General features: G+C 43.9%; 1 protein-coding gene across 1 annotated transcript in view; it reads left to right on the top strand.

The window, feature by feature from the left end:
- Positions 1-20,923, top strand: part of LOC139537455 (LHFPL tetraspan subfamily member 7 protein-like) — a 316,078-nt gene that overhangs the window by 228,510 nt on the left and 66,645 nt on the right. The gene's annotated exons all lie outside the window — the stretch shown is intronic.

Below are 20,923 nucleotides of genomic sequence, written 5' to 3'. Positions count from 1 at the left end.
GGCCATGATGGCGAAGTAAATACAATATAGCAAGTTAAACACTGGAATGGTAGATTTGCAGTGGAAGAATGTGCAAAGTAGAAATAGAAATAATGGGGTGCAAAGGAGCAAAATAAATAAATAAACACATTAGGGGAAGAGGTAGTTGTTTGGGCTAAATCATAGATGGGCTATGTACAGGTGCAGTAATCTGTGAGCTGCTCTGACAGCTGGTGCTTGAAGCTAGTGAGGGAGATAAGTGTTTCCAGTTTCAGAGATTTTTGTAGTTTGTTCCAGTCATTGGCAGCAGAGAACTGGAAGGAGAGGCAGCCAAAGGAGGAATTGGCTTTGGGGGTGACCAGAGAGATATACCTGCTGGAGCGCGTGCTACAGGTGGGTGCTGCTATGGTGACCAGCGAGCTGAGATAAGGGGGGACTTTACCTAGCAGGGTCTTGTAGATGACCTGGAGCCAGTGGGTTTGGCGATGAGTATGAAGCGAGTGCCAGCCAACGAGAGCGTACAGGTCGCAGTGGTGGGTAGTATATGGGGATTTGGTGACAAAACGGATGGCACTGGGATAGACTGCATTCAATTTATTGAGTAGGGTATTGGAGGCTATTTTGTAAATGACATCGCCAAAGTCGAGGATCGGTAGGATGGTCAGTTTTACGAGGGTATGTTTGGCAGCATGAGTGAAGGATGCGTTGTTGCGAAATAGGAAGCCAATTCTAGATTTAACTTTGGATTGGAGATGTTTGATGTGAGTCTGGAAGGAGAGTTTATAGTCTAACCAGACACCTAGGTATTTGTAGTTGTCCAAATATTCTAAGTCAGAACCGTCCAGAGTAGTGATGCTGGACGGGCGGGCAGGTGCAGGCAGCGATCGGTTGAAGAGCATGCATTTAGTTTTACTTGTATTTAAGAGCAGTTGGAGGCCACGGAAGGAGAGTTGTATGGCATTGAAGCTTGTCTGGAGGGTTGTTAACACAGTGTCCAAAGAAGGGCCAGAAGTATACAGAATGGTGTCGTCTGCATAGAGGTGGATCAGAGACTCACCAGCAGCAAGAGCGACATCATTGATGTATACAGAGAAGAGAGTCGGCCCAAGAATTGAACCCTGTGGCACCCCCATAGAGACTGTCTGAGGCCCGGACAACAGGCCCTCTGATTTGACACACTGAACTCTATCAGAGAAGTAGTTGGTGAACCAGGCAAGGCAATAATTTAAGAAACCAAGGCTATCGAGTCTGCCGATGAGGATGTGGTGATTGACAGAGTCGAAAGCCTTGGCCAGGTCAATGAATACGGCTGCACAGTATTGTTTCTTTTCGATGGCGGTTAGGATATCGTTTAGGACCTTGAGCCTGGCTGAGGTGCACCCATGACCAGCTCTGAAACCAGATTGCATAGCGGAGAAGGTGCGGTGGGATTTGAAATGATCGGTAATCTGTTTGTTGACTTGGCTTTCGAAGACCTTAGAAAGGCAGGGTAGGATAGATATAGGTCTGTAGCAGTTTGGGTCAAGAGTGTCCCCCCCTTTGAAGAGGGGGATGACTGCAGCTGCTTTCCAATCTTTGGGAATCTCAGACGACACGAAAGAGAGGTTGAACAGGCTAGTAATAGGGGTTGCAACAATTTCGGCAGATAATTTTAGAAAGAAAGGGTCCAGATTGTCTAGCCCGGCTGATTTGTAGGGGTCCAGATTTTGCAGCTCTTTCAGAACATCAGCTGACTGGATTTGGGAGAAGGAGAAATGGGGAAGGCTTGGGCGAGTTGCTGTGGGGGGTGCAGTGCTGTTGACCGGGGTTGGGGTAGCCAGGTGGAAAGCATGGCCAGCCGTAGAAAAATGCTTATTGAAATTCTCAATTATAGTGGATTTATCGGTGGTGACAGAGTTTCCTATCCTCAGTGCAGTGGGCAGCTGGGAGGAGGTGTTCTTATTTTCCATGGACTTTACAGTGTCCCAGAACTTTTTTGAGTTTGTGTTGCAGGAAGCAAATTTCTGCTTGAAAAAGCTAGCCTTGTCTTTTCTAACTGCCTGTGTATATTGGTTTCTAACTTCCCTGAAAAGTTGCATATCACGGGGGCTGTTCGATGCTAATGCAGAACGCCGCAGGATGTTATTGTGTTGGTTAAGGGCAGTCAGGTCTGGAGAGAACCAAGTGCTATATCTGTTCCTGGTTCTAAATTTCTTGAATGGGACATGCTTATTTAAGATGGTGAGGAAGGCATTTAAAAAAAATAACCAGGCATCCTCTACTGACGGGATGAGGTCAATATCCTTCCAGGATACCCGGGCCAGGTCGATTAGAAAGGCCTGCTCGCTGAAGTGTTTCAGGGAGCGTTTGACAGTGATGAGTGGAGGTCGTTTGACCGCTGACCCATTACGGATGCAGGCAATGAGGCAGTGATCGCTGAGATCTTTGTTGAAAACAGCAGAGGTGTATTTACAGGGCGAGTTAGTTAGGATGATATCTATGAGGATGCCCGTGTTTACGGCTTTGGGGTGGTACCTCGTAGGTTCATTGATAATTTGTGTGAGATTGAAAGATTGAGATATATGGGAATTAATGGGAATATATGGGAATTAACGGAAATATATGCAAATTAATATTAATACCATTTAAATGTAGATGTTTTTTGCATTGGATATATTTACCATATCATATGGAGACAGAAACATAAACCTTATCATACGTGGACATAATTGCAAATGATTAAATACTTCCAAATGAAATTTTAAAAACTATTTAGTTACGAATTGAAATGTAATAAAAATGAGTTGACTCTTCACATGGGATGATTTCACTGAACCACAAAAGAAAGGGAATATTGAATCATCCCCAATGATCCATCGCATCTCCCAAAAACTTTAAAGCTTTGGTTGTCTTCCTCTCAGGCTTCCATGTCTTCTCCATGGACCTCTTCAATGTCCACCTCTTGAACATCAGACTCTGAGGCCTCATCTTCACTGTCCATTTCCAACCTTGTTGAGGATGGCTCGTTGTCAGGCATAAAAAGCCTCAAATTTGCCTGGATGGCCACCAATTTTTCAACCCTTGTATTGGTCAGCCTGTTGCGTGCTTTGGTGTGTGTGTTTCCAAACAAGGACCAGTTGCGCTCTGAGAAGGCTGATGTTGGTGGGATTTGGAGGATGATGGGAGGCAACAGGGGAAAGAGCCTCAGATCCACAAAGTCCCTTCCACCAGCTGGCTGATGAGATATGTTGGCACCACTGCCATATTGCATCTCCATCCCAAAGCCCTTGCTTGGAAGTGTACTTCACCAGACTGCCAAGAACCTTGTCCTCATCCAGGCCAAGGTGGCGAGACATGGTAGTGATGACATCATAGGCCTTGTTGATCTCTGCACCAGACAGGATGCTCTTGCCAGCATACTTGGGGTCCAACATGTACGCGGCGGCATGTATGAGCTTCAGGCAGAAGTCTTCACGCTTTTTGATGTGTTTCAGAACTGCAGTTTCATCTGCTTGGAGCAACAGTGAAATAGGCAGGGCAGTACGGATTTCTTCTCTTACATCTGCAAGCAGAGTCTGAACATCAGACAGGATGGCATTGTCTCCCTCAATCCGTGCAATGGCTACTGCTATAGGTTTCAGGAGTTTCAGGCTGCTTACCACTCTCTCCCAAAATACATCATCCAGTAGGATCCTCTTGATGGGGCTGTCCATATCGGCAGACTGATATGGCCATTTCTTGGAGAGACTCCTTCCCCTCCAGGAGACTGTCAAACATGATGACAACACCACCCCAACGGGTGTTGCTGGGCAGCTTCATTGTGGTGCTCTTATTCTTCTCACTTTGCTTGGTGAGGTAGATTGCTGCTATAACTTGATGACCCTTCACATACCTAACAATTTCCTTGGCTCTCTTGTGGAGTGTATCCATTGTTTTCAGTGCCATGATGTCCTTGAGGAGCAGATTCAATGCATGAGCAGCACAGCCAATGGGTGTGATGTGAAGGTAGGACTCCTCCACTTTAAACCAAGCAGCCTTCATGTTCACAGCGTTGTCTGTCACCAGTGCAAATACCTTCTGTGGTCCAAGGTCATTGATGACTGCCTTTAGCTCATCTGCAATGTAGAGAGCGGTGTGTCTGTTGTCCCTTGTGTCTTGCTCTTGTAGAATACTGGTTGAGGGGTGGAGATGATGTAGTTAATTATTCCTTGCCCACGAACATTCGACCACCCATCAGAGATGATTGCAATACAGTCTGCTTTCTCTATGATTTGCTTGACTTTCACTTGAACTCTGTTGAACTCTGCATCCAGCAAATGAGTAGATTAAGCATGTCTGGTTGGAGTGGTGTATGCTGGGCGAAGAACATTCAGAAATCTCTTCCAATACACATTGCCTGTGAGCATCAGAGGTGAACCAGTTGCATACACAGCTCGAGCAAGACATTCATCAGCATTTCTCTGACTAATTTCCTAATTTGAGTCAAAAAAACTTCTGATTCCAGGAAGACCATGAGCTGTTGCTATCAATAAAGTGTCTGATTCATCATTTTCACCTCGAATAGAAGTAGAGCGACTTTTGTCAGAGGTTGCAAGTTGTGGGAACTTTATGCACTTGGCCAGATGATTCTGCATCTTTGTTGCATTCTTCAGATATGATTCAGCACAATATTTGCAAATGTACACAGCTTTTCCTTCTACATGAACTCTGGTTGCAGTGAAATGAGCTGCAGTGAAATGTCTCCACATATCAGATAGTGTCCATGGCATTTTAATGTAAAGATTAGAAAAAAAATTGTAAAAAAACAACAAATACAATTCCATGTACAGATAAATAGTTAAGCAGTTAGATAAACAACTCCTTTGTAAGATACATGTTTTAAAATGAAACATGTATGAAAACAGGGGAATTAACACTCAGTTAGCAGGCTCAAGCAAGCTAAAACCCACATGGTAGCAAAAACAAACTAGCAGAAATTGTTAACAAGTTAGAAATGATTTAAACACACTTTGCTGTTTACTCGTTAACAAAAAATCATGTAAGTCATTTAAAATATATTCACTCCACCCAGTATTGTAATCAAAACTTACCAGAAAGCATGTAGTCCTTGGCTCAGACAGTGTAGTAGTGTGGGCTCAATAGCAGTGTGCAAGATCTTGAGAATGAGCTGCACATGTGATGAAAGAGTGCACTGCACATGTGATGGAAGAATGTACTGTGCATGCAGAGGGTTGCAATTCCATAGAATTTAGGATAGTTTAACCAAAATATGCCAGAAGACCTAGAATTGCATTATTGTATCACACAAAAAAGGTTCACTGTTATAAGCTAACTTTTTAGATGAATTTAAGGAAAATTCCCAAAATATCCGGAAGAATTCCAGAAATGTACCGGAAAGTTTCCGACCCTTTGCAACCCTAGTAGATACTACAGTAATGTCCCCTAAATACTACAGTATACTACAGTCTGCAAAAACAGTTTGCAAAAACACTACAGTGAATACTATAGTATTCCTACCATAGAATACTGTACACTATAGTATTTTTTCATGTGGCAGTGAAATGTATGTGTGTGACCATATATCGGTCTGTATTTGTGTGTGTTTGCAAATGTTTCCTTCAGGGGTGTAGGAGTGTAACAGTGAGCAGGCAAGGGCCATTTAAAGAAACTCTCTTGCCAGTCCTCTCAGTGTGATTGGCTGGGTGGGTGGAATCGATGGGCCTTGGCCTGCAGGCCAGGAGCATGCACGTCCGCACGCACACACACCGGTCTGCAGACCAGGTACTAAAATCCATATGGAGCGTGGTAAGACAGGACACATATACACACACACTGAGATGGGACGAGAGCAGGGAGCGAGGAGAGGAGAGAAGGGAGCGAGGAGAGGAGAGAGGGGAGCAGTGAGCGAGGAGAGGAGAGAGGGGAGGAGGGAGCGAGGAGAAGAGAGGGAGGCAGGGAGCGAGGAGAGTGGGGAGAGTCGGGAGAGCAGGGAGTGAGGAGAGGAGAGGAGAGGAGAGGAGAGGAGAGGAGAGGAGAGGAGAGGAGAGGAGAGGAGAGGAGAGGAGAGGAGAGGAGAGGAGAGGAGAGGAGAGGAGAGGAGAGGAGAGGAGAGGGAAGTGTAGAGCGGGCAGCGGGCTGTCTGTTTGATACTGCCTCTCCTCCATGGGGAACAGAGCGTCTCCCCACTGTTTAAGGCCCCATCAAGCAAGAATTGCTCACTGACAGGGGGAAGGTGGATGTTCAGTATGCAGTCACAGCAGCATAGTGTGTTTGTTGGTGCATGGTGTTCAGATCTACACACCACCAGAGTACATGTATCTCTTTATTAGATTCATCAGAGACAAGGGAAGTGTTTCTTTCACCGCCAGTACTGGAACACATTTGTCTACTTCTGGTCCTACTAACACACAATCAATACAGACTATTTTATTTTATAGTTGACCTTTATTTAACTAGGCAAGTCAGTTAAGAACAACTTCTTATTTACAATGACGGCCTACCAAAAGGCAAAAGGCCTCCTGCGGGGACGGGAGCCTGGGATTAAAAAAAGAAAATAAATACAATATAAATATAGTACAAAACACACATCACAACAAGAGAGACAACACAACATAAAGAGTCAACAACAAGACAACAACATAGCAAGGCAGCAACACAACATTCTGAAATTCGGATGAATGATGTGCCCAAAGTAAACTGCCTGTTACTCAGGCCCAGAAGCTAGGATATGCATATACTTGGTAGCATTGGATAGAAAAACTGTTAAAATAATGTCTGTGAGTATAACAGAACTGATATGGCAGGCGAAAACCCGATGAGAAAATCCATCCAGGAAGTGGGATTTTTTTGATGTGAGTGGTGTTCAATTGAATGCCTATTGACTATGTAATTGGTTAGGGCCCAGATTGCAGTTCCTATGGCTTCCACTAGATGTCAACAGTCTTTAGACATGGTTTCAGGCTTGTTTTTTGAAAAACGAAGAAGATAAAGACCTTTTGGTTAGGGGACTGGGGAAGCATGCAGTACTGGTTTGCGCGCATGACTGTGTGCGCGCCTTTCGTTCTTTTTCCTTTCTAATGAATATGCTATTGTACGGTTGAATGATTATCGATTATTTAGATAATTGACACCCTGATGATTAGTTATGAACATCGTTTGACATGTTTCGACGAACTTTACCGGTACTATTAGGATGTATTTGTCTGCATGTTTTGACCGCCTTTGAGCCAGTGGATTACTGAACAAAACGCGGCAACAAAATTTCGTTTTTGGGATATAAAGAAGGACTTTATCGAACAAAACAACCATTTATTTTGTTCCTGGGACCATTGTGATTGCAACCAGATGAATATCTTCAAAGGTAAGTGATTTATTTTATTGTTATTTCTGACTTTCGTGACTCCTTTGCTTGGTTGGAAAATGTTTGTATGCTTTTGTGTGCGGGGCGCTGTCCTCAGATAATCGCATGTTATGCTTTCCCGTAAAGCCTTTTTGAAATCTGACAAAGCGGCTGGATTAACAAGAAGTTAACAACAAGTATTTTAACCGATGTATAACACTTGTATTTTCATGAGTGTTTATTATTACTATTTCTGTCATTTGAATTTGGCCCTCTGCAATTTCACCGGATGTTGTCGATCGCTAGCGGCACGCCTGCGCCAAAGAGGTTTTAAAGTTGATGATGTGGTTGTTAATGACAAGAAGCACATGGCTGAGCTCTTTAGTCACCACTTCATTAAGTCAGGATTCCTATTTGACTCAGCCATGCCTCCTTGCCTGTCCAACATTTCCTCATCTCCCATCCCTTCTAATGCGACTATCCCCGATGCTTCTCCCTCTTTTTCCCCTGCTCGCTACAAAGTTTCTCCCTGCAGGCAGTCACTGAGTCCGAGGTGCTAAAGGAGCTCCTTAAACTTGACCCCCAAAAAACATCTGGGTCAGATGGTTTAGACCCTTTCTTCTTTAAGGTTGCTACCCCTATCATCGTCAAGCCTATCTCCAACCTTTTTAACCCGTCTCTCCTTTCTGGGGAGGTTCCCATTGCTTGGAAGGCATATAGGCCTATTTCTATTTAGCCCTGTTAATCAAAAGTGTTGGAAAAACTTGTCAATAATCAACTGACTGGCTTTCTTGATGTCTATAGTATTCTCTCGGGTATGCAATCTGGTTTCCGCTCAGGTTATGGATGTGTCACTGCCTGAGTGCATGTATTTCTCATTTGCCTGATCGATAGTCAGCCTCAGCCTAAACACACACTCAATACAGACTAAACACCCACTCAATACAGACTAAACACACACTCAATACAGACTAAACAAACTCAATACAGACTAAACACACACTCAATACAGACTAAACAAACTCAATACAGACTAAACACCCACTCGATACAGACTAAACACCCACTCGATACAGACTAAACACCCACTCGATACAGACTAAACACCCACTCGATACAGACTAAACACCCACTCGATACAGACTAAACACCCACTCGATACAGACTAAACACCCACTCGATACAGACTAAACACACACTCGATACAGACTAAACACCCACTCGATACAGACTAAACACCCACTCGATACAGACTAAACACCCACTCGATACAGACTAAACACACACTCGATACAGACTAAACACCCACTCGATACAGACTAAACACCCACTCGATACAGACTAAACACCCACTCGATACAGACTAAACACCCACTCGATACAGACTAAACACCCACTCGATACAGACTAAACACCCACTCGATACAGACTAAACACACACTCGATACAGACTAAACACCCACTCGATACAGACTAAACACACACTCGATACAGACTAAACACCCACTCGATACAGACTAAACACACACTCGATACAGACTAAACACCCACTCGATACAGACTAAACACCCACTCGATACAGACTAAACACCCACTCGATACAGACTAAACACCCACTCGATACAGACTAAACACCCACTCGATACAGACTAAACACACACTCGATACAGACTAAACACACACTCGATACAGACTAAACACCCACTCGATACAGACTAAACACACACTCGATATAAGCCAAACACAGACATCAATACACACCAAATCCTGTCATCAACTTTAAAACCCCCGCTCATACGCAAGCATGCATACCAAACGCACACACACAAACATACACACGCACACATACACACCCACCCATCAGTTGAGCTGTGTGTGACTGTGAGTGATGAATATGACATAGGCTAATGGGTTTGTTGTGTTGTCTTTATAAATCAGCCCAGCCTGGTTCGCACATGTTCAGTCTCAGCGCTTCACCCCTCATTATCAACACGCAAAGATCAAAACCAAATTGAGCTGCTACCTAACCTATAATCATCATGACATGACAGAGCAAATCACAAATGACACATGACACCAATGAACATAATACACATTCCCTTATAGATGTGTGTGAGTAATAGCCTATTAATCAATAGCCTATTATCTGTGGATCCCTTAAAGACAAATCCCCTGTTGAAATGAATGTCTGTTGGATAGCAGAGCAGAGACAAGACAGTAACAGCCCATAGCCCATGCTAAGGCTAATTAGGCTCCTTATGCTTGGAGCTGAATGGCTAATATCATCATTACATGCTGCACAGTGCTCTCTGAGTGTCTGCATTAAGGTGAAGAGAGGAAGCACTTATACAGCACAAGGTGGAAGTCCCTACTCCTCTCCCCTATAATATGGGGGGGTAGGGGGTAGATCAGCATTAATATTGCATATAGATTGTGGCTTCATTGTTATCGTCTGCGTAATTTCCAATCCCCCATGTATTTTTTATTTGTAAATGTATATATATTCTTTTAGATATCTATTTTTGTAAATATATTTTTCTTCTTTATTATTTTCCACTAACCCTACCACCCCTCCCCTAATTGGAGTAAACTAATGCACAACAACACCTAGGCTTCCACTTCCATTGATACTACATACATTTCATGGACAGTATATTTTCCATTACTTATCTTTGTTTGGTTTTTAGTTCCAGCTTTCAGCTACCCTTAACCCCTCCCATCTATCTCTGAAGACCATCCAGTTTTGATTAGTAGCTGCCATATATTTTTCAACTGCGCTGTGATGTTTCACAAAAGTTCTGAACTTTTCTACAGATTGTAAATTAAAGACAAACACCTTTGCTCAGAGTATTATTATATTATTAATCGATTGACTATGACTTGGAGTTAGCTCCAAGTAAATGTTGCAATTTTTCAACCATTCCTGAACCTGCGACCAAAAACAAGCAACATATGGGCAGTACCAAAACAAGTGATCTAATGATTCTGTCTCTTCACAGAAAAATCTGCAGAGCCGGGATGGTTGTATCCCCCATATACAGTATATAACATTCCACTGGTTTCAAGAATTTTGTATAATAATTTAAACTCGGTGTTGAATCCGGCGTCGTTTTGTGTATGAGTTCATAAACCATGTGACATGGGATTGGTACATTGAAAATCCATTTTTGGGTCCTTAAATTAAACTGGTATACTTTTTTATTAATCACAACTTTCTTTAGCCAATTTTGGTCTTTAATGCAGGGCCGACAGACAAGTTCCTTATCTTCTTCCGCTTTCCACTTGCTTCCTCCATTTTTGCGGTAATTCTGCAATCAGTTGGTTGTAATTTGTGGCGGCAGGTAGCTCAGTGCTTAGAGCGTTGGGTCAGTAACTGAAAGCTTGCTGAATCGAATACCCGAGCTGACAAGGTAAAAAATCTGTAGTTTCTGCCCCTGAACAAGGCAGTTAACCCACTGTTCCCTGGTAGGCTGTCATTGTAAATAAGAATTTGTTCTTAACTGACTTGCCTAGTTAAATAAAGGTGAAAATAAAAAATCCACTAGTCCTATTTATGATATAATTTACAAAGATTACACCTTTTATTTATTTTTTCCTAATGTTTTTTTTTTAATCAGTTAGTATATTTGAGTTTAACCGTAATATTTGTTCAAATATTTGCTCTGTCATTTCTGGTGGATTAAACTGAAATTTCAACCAGCTTTCTATGGCTTGTTTTAAAAATAGTGATATTGGAGATTTTTCAAATAAATTAAAGTGAGAGGTTTCAATCTGAATGAAGGGAAAAAGGCCATTCTTACTAATCTGCTAGAGAACCAGTATGGATTAAAGTATAGTCTTTGTATGACTGAAGCCTTTAGTGAGACGTTCAATGCTTTAGTATTTAATAATACATGAAACAGAGACGTAGATTATGTACTATGGTGTTTGGTCGAACCATAAGACATAAATGGTTTGAACCCCGAGACGATGAGGTGAAAATCTGTCTGTGCCCTTGAGCAAGGCACTTAATCCTAATTGCTCCTGTAAATCCCTCTGGATAATAGCCCCTGCTAAATGACTCAAATGTACTGTACCTGTAATAAACCATGGAGTGATGTGAGAGACATATAACCGCCATCTCATTACAGTGTGGGTCGCCAAGAGTCTTCCCACAACATGATGGAAACTCTACAGTTGCCTCTGTCAGCTTTTCTCATCACCCCGGACCATGATGTGGATCATTAAAATACTGCCTGTCAAAATGCCCCAAATTATAGCCCCACATGATGGGATGGAGAGATGAAGAGGATGGGATGGTGGTGTGGATGGGTGGAGGGGAGAGGATGGCGGCATGGAGGGGTGGAGGGGTGGAGGGGAGAGGAGGGTGGTATGGAGGGGTGGAGGGGAGAGGATGGTGGTATGGAGGGGTGGAGGGGAGAGGATGGTGGTATGGAGGGGGATGGTGGTATGGAGGGGTGGAGGGGAGAGGATGGTGGTATGGAGGGGTGGAGGGGAGAGGATGGTGGTGTGGAGGGGAGAGGACGGTGGTATGGAGGGGTGGAGGGGAGAGGATGGTGGTATGGAAGGGTGGAGGGGAGAGGATGGTGGTATGGAGGGGTGGAGGGGAGAGGATGGTGGCATGGAGGGGTGGAGGGGAGAGGATGGTGGTATGGAAGGGTGGAGGGGAGAGGATGGTGGTATGGAGGGGTGGAGGGGAGAGGATGGTGGTATGGAGGGGTGGAGGGGATGAAGGGGAGGAGAGATGGGATTAAGCGTTGGAGGGGAGGGGATGGGGGTCAATCAGGAGGAATTCAAACTACAAGGCCCACTGTTGCTTAGTGATAATTTGCTGATAGATTGGCCCCTGAAGATGTTAACCAGCTATTGTGTTGTTCAGATAAACACTGCAATTATCATGGTAATTTGGCCCAGGGGACCGGCCGGCCTGACATGGCTCTGTTTGTGTGTGCTGGTGATAGCTAGCCTCAGCAGCCGTGCAGAGGAGGAAGATGGGCTGGGGTGTGTGGGGTGGGGAGAGGGGGTTAGAAAAGGTACAGGGATGATTTGTAGTGGAGGAATCAATTTGGTGAGGAGATGCTGAGGACTTGGTAATGGAGATCTGCCATGCATCTTAGTCTTTGCTGTGTACACTCACCCAGGGAGTCTTCACCCTTCCAGTCTTCACTGTATTTATGCCCCCCACTAAAGTGCTGTTTAAGTCTAGGCTTGGCTAGATCTCGTCTCAGACAAGGTTCCAGTGACCCCAGCACCCCATCACCTCAGTGCTGATTTATTCATCTCTCTCATTAGTACTCCTTTAAGTGCCAGTATCTGAGACCACAAGTGTGAGGGAGTGTGCAGGTTTGTAATCAATAACCTCTGTGCACTCTGCATGTATGTGTTTAGGATGTTATGCCTAATACCTATGCAGTTATGTTAGTTGTTTGTCATTGACAGGGTGTGTGTGTGTGTGTGTGTGTGTGTGTGTGTGTGTGTGTGTGTGTGTGTGTGTGTGTGTGTGTGTGTGTGTGTGTGTGTGTGTGTGTGTGTGTGTGTGTGTGTGTGTGTGTGTGTGTGTGTGTGTGTGTGTGTGTGTGTGTGTACAGCTGAAACCTGCAACAACTCTCAGGGAGATAACAGCCACATTTAGCCCTGCCTGCCCCTCCACCTCCCTCTCTGCTGATTCTTACCTCTTAATAGTGAGTCCCCTGGTAGCTAGACACTCCACTCTGTGCCGCACCACTAGCCAGGCCAGAGTGGGGCAGGGGCCAGTGAGAGCACAAACAGGGAAAACTAACAATGTATATTTGTCAATTTATGCCAGGTCACGGTCAGATAGATCCAGCCTGCACTCTTAGAATTTTTTTTCTCTTTTTATTTTAGTTTAGTAATTGGACCATTTAAAATAAACAAGCACACATAAAACGTGAAAGAGCCATACATGCACATGAGTTAAATCATGGAGGATAACACACAATAAAGTCTGGGACTTATTTCCAACACGGTTGAACACAGTATGACAGTGAGATAGATGTACTTCTTCTTTGTTTGTATGCTTTACTATCTCATCATTGCGTTATCTAGAACCTAAAAGGGTTCTTCGGCTGTCCCCATAGGAGAAACATTTTTGGTTCCAGGTAGAACACTTTAGTCATTTAGCAGATACTGATATCCAGAGTGACTAACATGAGCAATTAGTCACATCGACAGATTTGCTCAAAGGCACATCGGCAGATTTTTTTCACCTAGTTGGCTCAGGGATTCGAACCAGCGACCTTTCGGTTACCTACCACTCTAAAAAAAAGAGAATCCTTTTGGTTCCAGCTAGAACCCTTTTGAGGTCCATGTAGAACCCTTTACAGAGAGGGTTCTTCATGGAACCCAAAGAACCCTTTTGGAACCCTTTTTTCTAAGAGTGTGGAACATTGACATTGACTGTTGAGCAAACGCCCCTTTGGGCTCGCCTCGTTCTCCAGGAAATGAGGGTGTTTTTTCTGTTTGTTCCTCACCATTACCCCCATGTTACCCCCTTATCCCCCCATCCACCCACCTCACCTCTCTGGCCTCATCTCCCTGGGCTGGAGGGGTATTTTTCTCTCCTTGTGACAAATCACTCATTTTAGGAGGATCCTCAAGGAGAGAGGGGATGATGGGAAATGATCAAATATAAGCTGTCTCCTACACACACTACACCACCATGGATACTAAAGATATAGAGATGATTATATGGCAGCGCTTATCTTCTACATATAGCTTCCACAATCATCCCATCACCAAAACCACTGTTTTAGAATGCCATGGCTGTGAAAAGAGAGCATGCTTTCAGGCCCTCCCAGGTCCTTCCCAGTGCTGTTGTTCTTGAGTGATCTGTCTCCACTGGAGGGAAACAATGTTACAGCTCCAACACCCTCAACTCCCATCCCCCTCCCAGCCCCCCTTCCTTCCCCTTATCAACCCCCTTTCCAGCACCCCAGGCCCCCTTCCAGCCCCCCTTCCTTCCCCTTATCAACCCCCTTTCCAGCACCCCAGGCCCCCTTCCAGCCCCCCTTCCTTCCCCTTATCAACCCCCTTTCCAGCACCCCAGGCCCCCTTCCAGTCCCCCTTCCTTCCCCTTATCAACCCCCTTTCCAGCACCCCAGGCCCCCTTCCAGCCCCCCTTCCTTCCCCTTATCAACCCCCTTTCCAGCACCCCAGGCCCCCTTCCAGCCCCCCTTCCTTCCCCCTATCAACCCCCTTTCCAGCACCCCAGGCCCCCTTCCAGCCCCCCTTCCTTCCCCTTATCAACCCCCTTTCCAGCACCCCAGGCCCCCTTCCAGCCCCCCTTCCTTCCCCTTATCAACCCCCTTTCCAGCACCCCAGGCCCCCTTCCAGCCCCCCTTCCTTCCCTTTATCAAACCCCCTTCCAGCACCCCAGGCCCCACCTCTAGGCGTGGTGGTGAGGTGAAGGCTGAAGGTAATGGTTTTTATTTCACTTTAATGCCAGCAGGTCAGGAGTCACCTCGGGTCCCTGCTTCATTACAGCAGTGCCATGGGGCCCCGTGTCTCCTGGAGGAATTTATTACGCTGCCCCCGGCTAGGGCTACACCCTGGATGCTACATACTATCATACACACACATTTAGGCAGACACACACACACATATACACACACACAGACGCACACACATACACACACACACTTCTTGCAGCAGACTGATTAATGAGAGCTCACAACTAGTTACTGCGCTCAGGTGCCTCTCCTGATCTTTCTCTTTTGTCTCCCTCTGCTGCTAAGAGCAGCCAATAGGACAATAGGAAACAGCTGCTTTGTTCTTCACACCTTAATACAGGATGGTATGTAATACTGGGACCTTTGTTCTTCACACCTTAATACAGGATGGTATGTAATACTGGGACCTTTGTTCTTCACACCTTAATACAGGATGGTATGTAATACTGGGACCTTTGTTCTTCACACCTTAGTACAGGATGGTATGTAACAGGATGGTATGTAATACTGGGACCTTTGTTCTTCACACCTTAATACAGGATGGTATGTAATACTGGGACCTTTGTTCTTCACACCTTAATACAGGATGGTATGTAATACTGGGACCTTTGTTCTTCACACCTTAATACAGGATGGTATGTAATACTGGGACCTTTGTTCTTCACACCTTAATACAGGATGGTATGTAATACTGGGACCTTTGTTCTTCACACCTTAATACAGGATGGTATGTAATACTGGGACCTTTGTTCTTCACACCTTAATACAGGATGGTATGTAATACTGGGACCTTTGTTCTTCACACCTTAATACAGGATGGTATGTAATACTGGGACCTTTGTTCTTCACACCTTAATACAGGATGGTATGTAATACTGGGACCTTTGTTCTTCACACCTTAATACAGGATGGTATGTAATACTGGGACCTTTGTTCTTCACACCTTAATACAGGATGGTATGTAATACTGGGACCTTTGTTCTTCACACCTTAATACAGGATGGTATGTAATACTGGGACCTTTGTTCTTCACACCTTAATACAGGATGGGATGTAATACTGGAATTCCTGACGATATTACTGATTCTCAATCCCACATTTTCTATAGAGCTTTTTCATACAGTTTTAAATTGAGCCAGTGAATAAGACTGAAAGTCTATTTGAAAATATCAGTTTTGCTATCAATAATGTATACTGTATACCAGTTCCATAGTGCCAACAGGGAATAGCACTGAAAGTATTCAAACACAAAAAGGACCAAGTCACTCTATATATTTTAAAACAGTGTCCTTTTTGATATCAAGGACGTTCTCTATACACCAGGAGGTCCATAGTGCAGATAAACACATTTGATGAAACAAAAGCAGACATCTGTTTTGGCCCTGTGCCATAACAAAATTCTGCTCACAATATGAGCATGTTTCATGTTGAGTGCCTGGCAGTCTGGCACAGTGAGTTTACCTCACAGTGAGTTTACCTCACAGTGAGTTTACCTGTGAAGAGCCAGGGTATGGCTGAGTGCATATGCAGCTTAGCATGACTGTGTTGTGAATGGGAGGGGAAGCGATGTGATGTCCTGTTCACATCTGACACATTCTTCACACTCACTTCCCCCTGGGACCACAGGAGACCCACTAAGCCCAGGCGACAGCTACCATGATTGTTCAGCCTCAGGACCAACCAGGTCCCCAAAGACACACTGTCACTCTCCCATTGCTACTCACGCACGCACATGCACGCACACATTGTCACTGGGCACATATTCCTCCTAATGCAGCCAACCAAACCCAACACAGACAAAGGCTCAGTTCTGAACATATCGTCTTAGTCAAACCAAGAGTAACATTGTCACATCTGGCCACCTTCTCAGATTATGCTCAGCTGGGGTGAAGTCCAGAGTACACAGTAGAACTCTTAAATTAGGAATGTGAAGTCCAGAGTACACAGTAGAACTCTTAAATTAGGAATGTGAAGTCCAGAGTACACAGTAGAACTCTTAAATTAGGAATGTGAAGTCCAGAGTACACAGTAGAACTCTTAAATTAGGAATGTGAAGTCCAGAGTACACAGTAGAACTCTTAAATTAGGAATGTGAAGTCCAGAGTACACAGTAGAACTCTTAAATTAGGAATGTGAAGTCCAGAGTACACAGTAGAACTCTTAAATTAGGAATGTGAAGTCCAGAGTACACAGTAGAACTCTTAAATTAGGAATGTGAAGTCCAGAGTACACAGTAGAACTCTTAAATTAGGAATGTGAAGTCCAGAGTACACAGTAGAACTCTTAAATTAGGAATGTGAAGTCCAGAGTACACAGTAGAACTCTTAAATTAGGAATGTGAAGTCCAGAGTACACAGTAGAACTCTTAAATTAGGAATGTGAAGTCCAGAGTACACAGTAGAACTCTTAAATTAGGAATGTGAAGTCCAGAGTACACAGTAGAACTCTTAAATTAGGAATGTGAAGTCCAGAGTACACAGTAGAACTCTTAAATTAGGAATGTGAAGTCCAGAGTACACAGTAGAACTCTTAAATTAGGAATGTGAAGTCCAGAGTACACAGTAGAACTCTTAAATTAGGAATGTGAAGTCCAGAGTACACAGTAGAACTCTTAAATTAGGAATGTGAAGTCCAGAGTACACAGTAGAACTCTTAAATTAGGAATGTGAAGTCCACAATGTGGATTTCCAGGGAAACTATGGGTCAGGGGGGAAAAACATATTCTGTTTTTCATCTCGGTTTCTTCTCATGTACACTGTATTTTGTCATTGATTTGTATACTATGCAAATTCAATCGAGCTAGCAGGCTACATGGGATAGATGGATGTATTGACTCATTGATTTGGGTTTTGGTGAACGTCACTATCTGTAACATTGAGCTTAACCTTCACGTGTTTTCAAGGACAACCAATTCGTCTGATAAGTCAATTCATTTGTGACATTAAAACATGAACAGAGATATAGAAATGAAAGTAATTAAGATGATAGATTGGAGATACAGAGATTCACGTGTCTTCGGTAGGACATGACTAAGACAGAGATTCACGTGTCTTCGGTAGGACATGACTAAGACAGAGATTCACGTGTCTTCGGTAGGACATGACTAAGACAGAGATTCACGTGTCTTCGGTAGGACATGACTAAGACAGAGATTCACGTGTCTTCGGTAGGTCATGACTAAGACAGAGATTCTTACGTATTTCAGTAGGACATTAGTCACATGACTAAGACAGAGATTCCATAAACTTCTTCTTTGGAAGTGCAGTACAAGCATGCACATGTTGTACACTGAAAGATTGTAATTATTTGTCCTTTCTTTGTGTCTTTCATTTATAGGATGTAGGTTACGTTTTGTTTTCACCTTTCATGTGATATATGATTGTTGTCATACATGTATGAAGAGCTGCTTGAGTAATGAACAAATTGTTCCTTTGTCCTCTTGTCAGTTATAGCTATAGTTATATAGACCAATGAGTGAGTCTATAAGCCCTCTATACCATCATCCTTCTTGTCCTGGAGGCTTCCTGGAACATATGGTAATAGTATTGTAATCTTCTTTCTTCCTTCATTTCTTCTTATCTCTCTTTTTCTTTCTCCCTCCTTTCTCATTTGTTCATGAGGTAGAAGAGGCACTGGTACAAGTCTGACATGTGTGTCACTGTTGTCTTGACCACACACAAGCTGAACTAATCACGGTGATAACACAGGGCTATTAGTCCATGGTTCTCTGCTCTCTGATTGACCACTGCTGTTGTGCCCCAGATTGCCATGCCCACTCTGTAGATGGGTAGTGATTCTACTGGGCAATTTTATAGCCCTTCTAATCTCTTCCCTCTCAATGTATTTTCATGTGCTCTCTTTCATGCCTTCCCCTTTCTCCTCTATTATTTTCTCTCTCTCTGTTACCCCTCTCTTACTCTTTTGCCTCCCAAGGTCAACAGGTTTTTTCCCATTTCAGAGAGAGAGAGAGAGAGAGAGAGAGAGAGAGAGAGAGAGAGAGAGAGAGAGAGAGAGAGAGAGAGAGAGAGAGAGAGAGAGAGAGAGAGAGAGAGAGAGAGAGAGAGAGAGAATCACCTGTGTGATCACCCTTTTTGCCAACCTATTTCATACAGTCTTAGACATGCAATTTCATCCAGTCAAAAGCATATTTTATCAATTCGGGGCACGCTTCCGTTCTCTGTGTAATCTCTTTGTGCCGCTTAAACAGCAGGACAAATTGATATTTTTTTTTAAATCGTATTTAATCTTTTGGATCTTTTTAGTGAATAGTTGTTTCGCGCGCGGTCTCATTGAATCAGAATTCTAGTACTGTCCTCTCATCTACTTTCTAAGTCACCACTCCTCTGACTCTCCTATTTCTATCATTTTCTCTTTCTCTCCCTCCATTCTCACTCTCCATCCATTCTCACTCTCCCTCCATTCTCACTCTCCATCCATTCTCACTCTCCCTCCATTCTCACTCTCCCTCCATTCTCACTCTCCCTCCATTCTCACTCTCCCTCCATTCTCATTCTCACTCACTCTCCCTCCATTCTCACTCTCCCTCCATTCTCACTCTCACTCACTCTCCCTCCATTCTCACTCTCCCTCCCTCCATTCTCACTCTCCCTCCATTTTCACTCACTCTCCCTCCATTCTCACTTACTCTCCCTCCATTCTCACTCACTCTCCCTCCATTCTCACTCTCCCTCCATCCTCACTCACTCTCCCTCCATTCTCACTCACTCTCCCTCCATTCTCACTCACTCTCCCTCCATTCTCACTCTCCCTCCATTCTCACTCTCCCTCCATTCTCACTCACTCACTCACTCTCCCTTCCATTCTCACTCTCCCTCCATTCTCACTCACTCTCCCTCCATTCTCACTCTCCCTCCATTCTCACTCACTCACTCTCCCTCCATTCTCACTCACTCTCCCTCCATTCTCACTCTCCCTCCATTCTCACTCTCCCTCCATTCTCACAATCAACGTGGAAAACTGATTGGATTTGCAAAAAGTCATCAACATAAGGGAATTTGGTCTCTTTTTCACCCAACTTTTAACCTCAATCCAATGACATCATCATTTTTTGTTGTTGATTTTACATTGAATTCAAGTTAGTTGACAACGCAACCAAATGTAAATCCAAACTAGACATTGAACTGACATCTGTGCCCGGTGGGTTCTGTGTGGTACCAGAGTGTGTGTGTGTGTGTGTGTGTGTGTGTGTGTGTGTGTGTGTGTGTGTGTGTGTGTGTGTGTGTGTGTGTGTGTGTGTGTGTGTGTGTGTGTGTGTGTGTGTGTGTGTGTGTGTGTGTGTGTGTGTGTGTGTGTGTGTGTGTGTGTGTACATGGGTGTGTGTGCACATGGGTGTGTGTTCTTGGTTGCGTGATCACCTCCAGCCAAATGTTTATAGGTACTAACGTGATTCAAGAAGAAGCAACCGTTAGCATAATTTCCCAGAGGCACACTGTGCTTAATTATCATCATGGCTTGTGCAGGCTGCTGCTATTGCACAGCTCATCACATTAAGATGTGGACCCTCCCTGCTGTTTTATACTCCACTACCTCACTATGTTCCACTCCTAGCTACAGTCCCATTTGAATACCTGAAACACACCATACCACATCCTATTGGTGTAGGATCTTAATTTGATCACTCGTTTGTTGCTGAGAATTTTATTGCTGCAGGAAATGCACAAAAGCTTTGTGATTTACATAAAGTCTTTGAAAACTTCCACTAACACAGAGGTATATTAACAGTATCACACTTTTCATGTCGCCTACTTTTGTCCAGCTAATAGCCTAACCACTGATCAAGCAACATTATGGACTAAACGTTCGAATACTGTTGCTGCAGGATTATTTTGCTACGACAATACTGGTCAAATTAAGATCCTACATCTGTAGCTGCAAGCAATAAAGTTTAATCTTCATACCAGAATATTTATCTTCCTGAGCACATTGTGACATGTTTATAGAGGAATATAGATGTGGATAAAAATAGGTGATTCTCTCTTGGATCAGTAGGCATATCTACAACACATGTTCCTTTAAACTTTTCCTCACTCCATGCAATTGAGATTAGTACATTTTCCCATGTTATTTGATATACACATCACCCTTGCCTCTGTCTGTGGCATACCCCAGTAGCACCTAGACATATTCATGGAAGGCA

Source organism: Salvelinus alpinus, chromosome 13 (genome assembly GCF_045679555.1).
Source record: "Salvelinus alpinus chromosome 13, SLU_Salpinus.1, whole genome shotgun sequence".
NCBI classification, from domain to species: Eukaryota; Metazoa; Chordata; class Actinopteri; order Salmoniformes; family Salmonidae; genus Salvelinus; species Salvelinus alpinus.
Note: the sequence above shows the minus strand (reverse complement) of the source record. Positions and strands in the feature narration are given on the sequence as shown.